Source organism: Lingula anatina, chromosome 1, assembly GCF_051362555.1.
Source record: "Lingula anatina isolate TDL-2025a chromosome 1, LinAna3.0, whole genome shotgun sequence".
Classification (NCBI taxonomy): domain Eukaryota; kingdom Metazoa; phylum Brachiopoda; class Lingulata; order Lingulida; family Lingulidae; genus Lingula; species Lingula anatina.
The window spans coordinates 26,994,503-27,006,578 of NC_141767.1; the positions used below are offsets into that span (position 1 = coordinate 26,994,503).

Genomic DNA, 12,076 nt, shown 5'->3' on the forward strand with positions numbered 1-12,076 from the left:
CTTCACACCACCCCCAAAAATATAAAATTACCTAACCTTAGCTTGAATCCAAGAGTGAAATCTATGTCTGGGTGGTCGTTCATCATCTTCTTTGTCCTGTAAAAAAAAAATGAATATCAAGATTAGATTTTTTCAATTTACCCATCCCACCACCCCCAAAAAATAAAATTTACTAACCTTGGCTTGAATCCAAGAGGGAAGTCCATGTCTGGGGGGGGGGGGGGGGGGGTCACTCATCATCTTCTTTGTCCTGTAAAAAGAAATGAAAAACAAGATTAGATTTTTTCAGTTTACCATTCACACCGCCCCAAGAAAAACAAAATGTACTAACCTTAGCTTGGGTCCAGGAATGAAGTCCATGTCCAGTTGGGGTTGCTCTTCATCTTCTTTGACTGCAAAAGGAAAATGAAAAAAAAGATTAGATTTTTTCAATTAACCCATTCCACTAACCCCCCAAAAAAAGAAAAACTACTAACCATAGGTTGGATCCAAGAGTAAAGTCCATGTCCGGGTGGGGTAGCTCATCATATTCTTTGTCCTGTAAAAAGAAATGAAAAACAAGATTAGATTTTTTCAATTAACCCATTCCACCCCCCCCCCCCCCCCAAAAAAAAAATAAAATTTACTAACCTTGGCTTTAATCCAAGAGGGAAGTCCATGTCTGGGGGGGGGGGGGGGGTCGCTCATCATCTTGTTTTGTCCTGTAAAAAGAAATGAAAAACAAGATTAGATTTTTTTCAATTAACCCATTCCACACCCCCCCCTTCCAAAAAAAAAAATAAATAAATAAAATGTACTAACCTTGGCTTGAATCGAAGATGGAAGTCCATGTCTGGGGGTTGGGGGGTCGCTCATCATCTTCTTTGTATTGTAAAAAGAAATGAAAAAAACAAGATTAGATTTTTTCAATTTACCCATCCCACCACCCCAAAACAATAAAATTTACTAACCTTGGCTTGAATCCAAGTGGGAAGTCCATGTCTGGGGGTGGGGGGGGGGGGCGCTCATCTTCTTTGACTGCAAAAAGAAAATGAAAAAAAAGATTAGATTTTTTCAATTAACCCATTCCACTAACTCCCCAAAAAATAAAAACCACTAACCTTAGGTTGGATCCAAGAGTAAAGTCCATGTCTGGGTGGGGTCACTCATCATCTTCTTTGTCCTGTAAAAAGAAATGAAAAACAAGATTAGATTTTTTTCAATTAACCCATTCCACTAACCCCCCAAAAAAATAAAAACTACTAAAAAATAAATAAAATGTACTAACCTTGGCTTGAATCCAAGATGGAAGTCCATGTCTGGGGGTTGGGGGGTCGCTCATCATCTTGTTTGTCCTGTAAAAAGAAATGAAAAACAAGATTAGATTTTTTCAATTTACCCTTCACACCACCCCAAAAAAAACAAAATGTACTCACCTTAGGTTCGGTCCAGGAATGAAGTCCATGTCCGGTTGGGGTTGCTCTTCATCTTCTTTAACTGCAAAAAGAAAATGAAAAAAAAAAGATTAGATTTTTTCAATTAACCCATTCCACTAACCCCCTAAAAAATAAAAACTACTAACCTTAGGTTGGATCCAACAGTAAAGTCCATGTCCGGGTGGGGTCACTCATCATCTTCTTTGTCCTGTAAAAAGAAATGAAAAACAAGATTAGATTTTTTCAATTAACCCATTCCACTAACCCCCCCAAAAAATAAAAACTACTAACCCTAGGTTGGATCCAAGAGTAAAGTCCATGTCCGGTTGGGGTAGCTCATCATCTTCTTTGTCCTGTAAAAAGAAATGAAAAACAAGATTAGATTTTTTCAATTAACCCATTCCACCCCCCCCCCCAAAAAAAAAATAAATAAATAAATAAATAAAATGTACTAACCTTGGCTTGAATCCAAGATGGAAGTCCATGTCTGGGGGTTGGTGGGTCGCTCATCATCTTCTTTGTCCTGTCAAAAGAAATAAAAAACAAGATTAGATTTTTTCAATTTACCCTTCACACCACCCCAAAAATATAAAATTTACTAACCTTAGCTTGGATCCAAGATTGAAGTCCATGTCTGGGGGTTGGGGGGTCGCTCATCATCTTCTTTGTCCTGTAAAAAGAAATGAAAAACAAGATTAGATTTTTTCAATTTACCCTTCACACCACCCCAAAAATATAAAATTTACTAACCTTAGCTTGAATCCAAGAGTGAAATCTATGTCTGGGTGGGGTCGTTCATCATCTTCTTTGTCCTGTAAAAAAAAAATGAATATCAAGATTAGATTTTTTCAATTTACCCATCCCACCACCCCCAAAAAATAAAATTTACTAACCTTGGCTTGAATCCAAGAGGGAAGTCCATGTCTGGGGGGGGGGGGGGGGGGGGTCACTCATCATCTTCTTTGTCCTGTAAAAAGAAATGAAAAACAAGATTAGATTTTTTCAGTTTACCATTCACACCGCCCAAGAAAAACAAAATGTACTAACCTTAGCTTGGGTCCAGGAATGAAGTCCATGTCCAGTTGGGGTTGCTCTTCATCTTCTTTGACTGCAAAAGGAAAATGAAAAAAAAGATTAGATTTTTTCAATTAACCCATTCCACTAACCCCCCAAAAAAAGAAAAACTACTAACCATAGGTTGGATCCAAGAGTAAAGTCCATGTCCGGGTGGGGTAGCTCATCATATTCTTTGTCCTGTAAAAAGAAATGAAAAACAAGATTAGATTTTTTCAATTAACCCATTTTACACCCCCTCTCCCCCCCAAAAAAAAAATAAATATATAAAATGTACTAACCTTGGCTTGAATCCAAGATGAAAGTCCATGTCTGGGGGTTGGGGGGTTGCTCATCATCTTCTTTGTCCTGTAAAAAGAAATGAAAAACAAGATTAGATTTTTTCAATTAACCCATTCCACACCCCCCCCCCCCCCCCAAAAAAAATTAATAAATAAAATTTACTTACCTTGGCTTAAATCCAAGATGGAAGTCCATGTCTGGGGGTTGGGGGGTCGCTCATCATCTTCTTTGTCCTGTAAAAAGAAATGAAAAACAAGATTAGATTTTTTAAATTCACCCTTCACACCACCCCAAAAATATAAAATTTACTAACCTTAGCTTGGATCCAAGAGTGAAGTCCATGTCCGGGTGGGGTCGCTCATCATCTTCTTTGACTGCAAAAAGAAAATGAAAAATAAGATAAGATTTTTTCAATTAACCCATTCCACTAACCCCCCAAAAAATAAAAACTACTAACCTTGGCTTAAATCCAAGAGGGAAGTCCATGTCTGTGGGGGGGGGGGGGGGGTCGCTCATCATATTCTTTGTCCTGTAAAAAGAAATGAAAAACAAGATTAGATTTTTTCAATTAACCCATTCCACACCCCACAGCCACCCCCCCCCCCAAAAAAAAAAAATATATATATATATATATATAAAATGTACTAACCTTGGCTTTAATCCAAGATGGAAGTCCATTTCTGGGGGTTGGGGGGTCGCTCATCATCTTCTTTGTCCTGTAAAAAGAAATGAAAAACAAGATTAGATTTTTTCAATTTACCCTTCACACAACCCCAAAAATATAAAATTTACTAACCTTGGCTTGAATCCAAGAGGGAAGTCCATGTCTGGGGGGTGGGGGGGTCACTCATCATAGTCTTTGTCCTGTAAAAAGAAATGAAAAACAAGATTAGATTTTTTCAATTTACCCTTCACATCGCCCAAGAAAAACAAAATGTACTAACCTTAGCTTGGGTCCAGGAATGAAGTCCATGTCCGGTTGGGGTCGCTCTTCATCTTCTTTGACTGCAAAAAGAAAATGAAAAAAAAGATTAGATTTTTTCAATTAACCCATTCCACTAACCCCCTAAAAAATAAAAACTACTAACCTTAGGTTGGATCCAAGAGTATACTCCATGTCCGGGTGGGGTCACTCATCATTTTCTTTGTCCTGTAAAAAGAAATGAAAAACAAGATTAGATTTTTTCAATTAACCCATTCCACTAACCCCCCCCAAAAATAAAAACTACTAAACTTAAGTTGGATCCAAGAGTAAAGTCCATGTCCGGGTGGGGTCGCTCTTCATCTTCTTTGACTGCAAAAAGAAATGAAAAACAAGATTAGATTTTTTCAATTAACCCATTCCACTAACCCCCCAAAAAATAAAAACTACTAACCTTAGCTTGGATCCAGGAATGAAGTCCATGTCCGGTTGTGGTAGCTCATCATCTTCTTTGTCCTGTAAAAAGAAATGAAAAACAAGATTAGATTTTTTAAATTCACCCTTCACACCACCCCAAAAATATAAAATTTACTAACCTTAGCTTGGATCCAAGAGTGAAGTCCATGTCCGGGTGGGGTCGCTCATCATCTTCTTTGACTGCAAAAAGAAAATGAAAAATAAGATAAGATTTTTTCAATTAACCCATTCCACTAACCCCCCAAAAAATAAAAACTACTAACCTTGGCTTAAATCCAAGAGGGAAGTCCATGTCTGTGGGGGGGGGGGGGGGGGGGGGGGGTCGCTCATCATATTCTTTGTCCTGTAAAAAGAAATGAAAAACAAGATTAGATTTTATCAATTAACCCATCCCACCACCCCCAAAAAATGAAATTTACTAACCTTGGCTTGTATCCAAGAGGGAAGTCTATGTCTGGGGGGGGGGTCACTCATCATCTTCTTTGTCCTGTAAAAAGTAATGAAAAACGAGATTAGATTTTTTCAATTTACCCTTCACACCGCCCAAGAAAAACAAAATGTACTAACCTTAGCTTGGGTCTAGGAATGAAGTCCATGTCCGGGTGGGGTCGCTCTTCATCTTCTTTGACTGCAAAAAGAAATGAAAAACAAGATTAGATTTTTTCAATTAACCCATTCCACTAACCCCCAAAAAATAAAAACTACTAACCTTAGGTTGGATCCAAGAGAAAAATCCATGTCCGGGAGGGGTCGCTTATCATCTTCTTTGTCCTGTAATAAGAAATGAAAAACAAGATTGAATTTTTTCAATTAACACATTCCACTAACCCCCCAAAAAATAAAAAATATACTAACCTTGGCTTGAATCCAAGAGTGAAGTCCATATCTCGGGGGGGGGGGGGGTCGCTCATCATATTCTTTGTCCTGTAAAAAGAAATAAAAAACAAGATTAGATTTTTTCAATTTACCCTTCACACCACCCCACAAATATAAAATTTACTAACCTAAGCTTGGATCCAAGAGTGAAGTCCATGTCTGTGTGGGGTCGCTCATCATCTTCTTTGTCCTGTAAAAAGAAATGAAAAACAAGATTAGATTTTTTCAATTTACCCATCCCACAACCCCCAAAAAATAAAATTTACTAACCTTGGCTTGAATCCAAGAGGGAAGTCCATGTCTGGGGGGGGGGGGGGGGTCGCTCATCATCTTGTTTGTCCAGTAAAAAGAAATGAAAAACAAGATTAGATTTTTTCAATTTACCCATCCCACCACCCGAAAAAAATGAAATATACTAACCTTAGCTTGGGTCCAGGAATGAAGTCCATGTCTGGGTGGGGTTGCTCTTCATCTTCTTTGACTGCAAAAAGAAATGAAAAACAAGATTAGATTTTTTCAATTAACCCATTCCACTAACCCCCTTAAATATAAAAACTACTAACCTTAGCTTGGATCCAAGAGTAAAGTCCATGTCCGGGTGGGGTCACTCATCATCTTCTTTGTCCTGTAAAAAGAAATGAAAAACAAGATTAGATTTTTTCAATTAACCCATTCCACTAACCCCCCAAAAAAATAAAAACTACTAACCCTTGGTTGGATCCAAGAGTAAAGTCCATGTCCGGTTGGGGTAGCTCATCATCTTCTTTGTCCTGTAAAAAGAAATGAAAAACAAGATTAGATTTTTTCAATTAACCCATTCCACTAACCCCCAAAAAAATAAAAACTTCTAACCTTAGCTTGGATCCAAGAGTAAAGTCCATGTCCGGGTGGGGTCGCTCATCATCTTCTTTGTCCTGTAAAAAGAAATGAAAAACAAGATTAGATTTTTTCAATTTACCCATCCCACCACCCCAAAAAAAATAAAATTTACTAACCTTGGCTTGAATCCAAGAGGGAAGTCCATGTCTGGGGGGGGGGGGGGGGGGGGGGGTCGCTCATCATCTTGTTTGTCCAGTAAAAAGAAATGAAAAACAAGATTAGATTTTTTCAATTTACCCATCCCACCACCCGAAAAAAATGAAATATACTAACCTTAGCTTGGGTCCAGGAATGAAGTCCATGTCTGGGTGGGGTTGCTCTTCATTTTCTTTGACTGCAAAAAGAAATGAAAAACAAGATTAGATTTTTTCAATTAACCCATTCCACTAACCCCCTAAAATATAAAAACTACTAACCTTAGCTTGGATCCAAGAGTAAAGTCCATGTCCGGGTGGGGTCACTCATCATCTTCTTTGTCCTGTAAAAAGAAATGAAAAACAAGATTAGATTTTTTCAATTAACCCATTCCACTAACCCCCCAAAAAAATAAAAACTACTAACCCTAGGTTGGATCCAAGAGTAAAGTCCATGTCCGGTTGGGGTAGCTCATCATCTTCTTTGTCCTGTAAAAAGAAATGAAAAACAAGATTAGATTTTTTCAATTAACCCATTCCACTAACCCCCAAAAAAATAAAAACTTCTAACCTTAGCTTGGATCCAAGAGTAAAGTCCATGTCCGGGTGGGGTCGCTCATCATCTTCTTTGTCCTGTAAAAAGAAATGAAAAACAAGATTAGATTTTTTCAATTTACCCATCCCACCACCCCAAAAAAAATAAAATTTACTAACCTTGGCTTGAATCCAAGAGGGAAGTCCATGTCTGGGGGGGGGGGGGGGGGGGTCGCTCATCATCTTCTTTGTACTGTAAAAAGAAATGAAAAACAAGATTAGATTTTTTCAATTTACCCTTCACACCACCCCAAAAAAACAAAATGTACTAACCTTAGCTTGGGTCCAGGAATGAAGTCCATGTCCGGTTGGGGTCGCTCTTCATCTTCTTTGACTGCAAAAAGAAAATGAAAAAAAAGATTAGATTTTTTCAATTAACCCATTCAAATAACCCCCCAAAAAATAAAAACTACTAACCTTAGGTTGGATCCAAGAGTAAAGTCCATGTCCGGGTGGGGTAGCTCATCATCTTCTTTGTCCTGTAAAAAGAAATGAAAAACAAAATTAGATTTTTTTCAATTAACCCATTCCACACCCCCCCCTCCCCCCAAAATAAATAAATAAATAAATAAAATGTACTAACCTTGGCTTGAATCCAAGATGGAACTCCATGTCTGGGGGTTGGGGGTCGCTCATCATCTTCTTTGTCCTGTAAAAAGAAATGAAAAACAAGATTAGATTTTTTCAATTTACCCTTCACACCACCCCAAAAATATAAAATTTACTAACCTTAGCTTGGATCCAAGAGTGAAATCCATGTCTGGGTGGGGTCGCTCATCATCTTCTTTGTCCTGTAAAAAGAAATGAAAAACAAGATTAGATTTTTTCAATTTATCCATCCCACCACCCCCCAAAAAATAAATAAAAATTATTATCCTTGAATTCTTCATCCAAAAACTAGTCAATGTCTGTATGGTGTCGATCAGGAGATTAGATTTTTTTTTTAATTTACAACCACCCCCCTTCCAAAAAAAACTATATAATTTCCAGAGCGATTAACCAATTTTTTCAACTGAAGGTATGTTTATGTCTCTTGCTACTTTTCTTTGTTTGAGTTCTTCAAGTTGGAGAAGTGAAAGGGACATGGTTTTCCTTTAATGGTCACTGCGGAGGCACTGGCCAAAATAGGGATGTCTTCAGTTTTGATGCAATATTACATAATGCTTAACAGCATAATGACCATAAAGTTTTAATAATAAAATAAAAGTATAATGGATATTCAACAAATGTGACATGGAAAGGTCTTCAAGGTCATGGAAGTTCAGAGTTACACCTTCAAAATACCAATGTGTAAACAAGAGATAACTGTACTGGAATGATTTTCTTTCAATTTTCAACACCTTTTTTTTCATAAAACAAAATGAGCAATTTACTGTCATTTTTAAATGATCAACTAAGAAAATTGTTGATATAGGAAAAATATCAATAGAGCAATTTTAAATATCCTATTTGCTCCATTCTGAGATTCTGAACATAGTGAATGATTGAATCTGACAAACTGTAAAGATATGAGTTTATTTCCATTTTTGAAACTTTATTACACAATACACAATAACAGGTTTACCATCATTTTTATATAATCAACTAATAATATTGTTAAGATGCAGAAAATGTTAAAAGAACACCTTTTTATATCTAATTAGTTGAAAAATGAGACTGTTAATGTGCCTAAGAATTAAATCTGAAGAAAAAACACTTATATACAAAAACAAGGCATAACTTCAACAAAACTTAACCAATCAAGCTTATTTTCTAAGTAAATCTGTATTTCAGTAAGACTGATCACTCCTGTGAATTTCTAGACAATTGGCCAATTGATTTTCCTTGAAATGTGTTATCGGTGGTGCATATACAGTATGCCGAAAAAAGTTAAAAACCAGAATAGCTTCTATATAAATATCCTGACAATGCCAATTTTCTAACTTGACCTGTGTACTATGAATACATCAGTTCTGTAAGTTTCAATCCAAATGTAAAAATGGTTTTCCACATATTGTGTTATGGGTGTTGCACATATGCTGGAAAAAAGTGAAAAAACAGCATAACTTTTATAAAAATGACACGATCATGTTGATTTTCGAACTTGACCTTCGTATTATAAATATTCATCAGTTCTGTAAGTTTCAAGCTAAAAGGTAAAGCATTTTTTCCCTTATTGTGTTATCAGTGTTGTATATATGCTGAAAAAAATGTAAAAAATAGCATAATTCTTTCATAAAAATGGCCTGATCAAGCTGATTTTCAAATTTGACCTGCGTATTATGAATATTCATCAGTTCTGTAAGTTTCAAGCCAAAAGGTAAAAAGGTTTTCCACTTATCGTGTTATCGGTGAAAGTGCACAGCAACGACAGCGACGACGGAGACGACAGAGACGACAGATGCAGGTGAAGGCTATTTGTACAGACACATGTGTCTGTACATAAAAACAATACACAAAAGGGAAAAACACTCACTCACACTTGAGAGAAAATGCACATCAGCCTTAGAAGAGAAACACGACAACCAAACAAGCGTGTCCTAAATAGGGCATATGAAGGTTTTGGTTCTAGCCTCAAAGGGCATTCAACTTTCAAGAACGACCTAGAAACATGAGCGTAACTTAAGAGGACTATGACAGAAATGGAAAAGGGAGTATGACATGGTGGTACTTACCCATCTCCAGTAGCTTGGGTTTCAGTCCATTTACGATTAATTTTTCTGCGGCGGTTATTCGAGGTCCGGGCTAAGAGCTGAGTATTATTTGTACATGCACATTTCCCAGAGCGAAGAGTTCGCATGGATTGAAGGGTCGAATTCACAGAATCACATTCGATGTTTTGTGCTAGTAAAGAAACTATCCTCAGCTGCGATGCATTGGCGTAGGATCACATGAGATTTGAAGGCGGTTGCCCGAGAAAAAATCGCTCTCACTTCGCGTCCTTTGTACTCCTCTGGAGTGAAACGCAACATGTCCATCCCGCTTCACAATTGCCCGCTCTTAGACTTCCAATCTTAGATTGTCGGCTGGGGGCGTTGCTGTCGTCAGCATCCTGTCAGTTTGAATGCGGGGGTGTCGTATGAGAATGAGACCCAAATTTAATTATTGCATTGTATATATACCTACATTTAAAATGCATTCAGCGTTTTCATACCTAAACTATTTTGTTTAAACAGAAAAAAACGCGCATTTACCTCGGAGGGAAGAATCAATGTACGGCTATAATAGTTTTTGGAGGGAAACCACGCATGCCTCTCCCTCAGTTATTATTGACAGTGTCCTTGCATCTTGTTGACATGATATCAACCTGAAGTTTATAAACCTGCCCCAGGAAAATGTTTTAGTTACTTTTTACATTTGCTTAAATATTTTAACTACTTCTTATATTTGCTTGAAAGAAGATGACATGCAGGGCTCCATAGTCCCCCTTTTCACTGTTCAGAACTGGCATGGTTTAAAAAAAAAAACGATCGTGTGTGTGTGTGTGTGTGTGGGGGGGGGGGGGGGGGGGGGGGAGGTAGCGAGTTACCTCCCTCAGCTCCTGTGATCTTTTATGTTGTTTAATTAACAGGTCTGTAGACGGAAAGGGAGGGGGGCGAACCCCAGAAGAAGGTTGTTTGCTCAGGGCAACATAAGACCTACGTACACGGAGGTTTCATGGTTAAAGGTCAACTTATAGAAAAAAAAACTTCACGTTTTGATAATCTACATCTACATGTACTACAATTACCCAAATGGTCTTTTATTTAAAAAAAGATTAACAAAAAGCATACAACCATATAATGAAGAGGACATTATCAGACTGAGTCTCTAATAACTAAAATGAAAAAGTATACTTTTTGCTGAAGATGGAGTTAAATAATCTGCCTCAACGGGTTCAGGGGTTGGGGTGAGAAGTAAAAAAAGTAGAAAGCCAAAATGATGAAATAACCTTAACATGAAATTACGAAGCACATTTTTCTGACTGGCGTGGAGTTTTCATTTTTACAGCATGGAATTTAATGTAAGTGATACTTAGACTACCTGTTCAATACCTGCTAGAGATATGCAGCAAGAAAAAAAGCGAGGACATCGTGGGATATGGTGACCAGACCATGGACAGACGGCAGAGAGTTACAGGTGGTGCCCCCTCTGAAAATGGAGGCAAGGCCAATAATCTGAGAAATTAAGTATTGGACATGTACCGTTCATTACTTTTCGATCTCAATGGTGCGATGTGCGTAGAATAGGTGATTTTGCCAATTAAATATGAAGCCTATTTACTGATGTCAATCTATGGCAAATAACGGGGGATTGTGAAAAATGGGTAATTGAAGGTCTGATCATTCCCCTTCTTCTACCCCCTTACCCTCAATAGACAAAAAACTATGAAAACAAAAATTTTATACGATACATTTTTATATTCTTATTAAAGATAAATTTCCTAATTGATGGGATCAGGGGCGGATCCACGATTATTAGAAGGGGGTCCGGAACGACAGACCTCGACAGACAAGCCGACCATCACCCCCTAGGCGTGGGGTTCGTTGCCTGCTCAAGGGCCCCGAAAATTGTTTATCTTTTTGAGGGCAAACGGTGCCCTTTGGTACGGTTAAGAACTATGATTCAGCTAGTCAAACTTTTTTTCAAGAGGGGAATATTGGTGTGATATATTTTTCAGAAACCGAAGGGGGAGGGGTCAGGACCACCCAGTTACATGTAAAATATATTTGCTCTTTATCTTTGTTTAATGTATAACTGCTTTTAAATAATAAAAGAAAATAGTTTTCTAAACAGAGCTGTTACATAAACAAATGCTATAACATTCTATTTAATAATTGTTTTATTTTTTATGAAAAATGTCTTATTCTAAGTTTCATTTTTTTCTGTGAGCACAGTGTGTTGCTATATTTGTACAAAATATAATTTTGATGTATATTGATGAAAACTGAAACATACGGGGAATTTATTAAAATATTAATGACTCGTGTAATTTGTTATCTTTTTAGGTGAAAATAGGCCTAAGCCTGAAATTTTGCCGCAAAGCGATTGTAATTTAGCATTAAATGAATCTATATATTATAAATTTATAGTTAATAATTAAGTCATTAAATCAACGATGCAAGACTTAGATATTTTCCTTATTAAAGATTTATGTGGCATTCTCGATTGAAAGACCAAATCTGAGATGATCTCACATCATAATCGGCCAAGGCGGTGTAAAAGCACACTAGTCGATGGTATTGAAAGTCACAGTGGCCATTTTGGGCACTTTTTCCAGTCCTACACAGTACATTGTAGATATAATTAATCACAATGGGACATTTCTAGACTCTTTTTTATTTTCAGTGGAGTCATACTTATCATTTTTAAAAAATGTGATTTATTAGGTTTTGAATGTTATTATAGAAATACAGTGTGTCCCTTCCATGAAACAGAACTGGGAAATTTTGATCCTTTGAGTG

At 37.1% G+C, this 12,076-nt stretch overlaps 1 protein-coding gene and 1 long non-coding RNA gene across 3 annotated transcripts in view; one reads left to right on the forward strand and one right to left on the reverse strand.

Moving 5' to 3' along the window:
* The window catches only part of LOC106157122 (protein LTO1 homolog), a 37,131-nt gene that overhangs the window by 11,972 nt on the left and 13,083 nt on the right, over positions 1-12,076 (forward strand). The gene's annotated exons all lie outside the window — the stretch shown is intronic.
* LOC147764173 (uncharacterized) lies at positions 1,200-2,336 on the reverse strand. 2 transcript variants are annotated; one of them, XR_015332102.1, is made up of 4 exons: positions 1,872-2,336; positions 1,707-1,768; positions 1,562-1,623; positions 1,200-1,476 (listed from the first exon to the last, which is right to left on the reverse strand). It is a non-coding gene; the product is annotated as an uncharacterized LOC147764173 (long non-coding RNA). The 2 variants fall into 2 exon arrangements; XR_015332103.1 differs by having other exon boundaries at positions 1,200-1,623.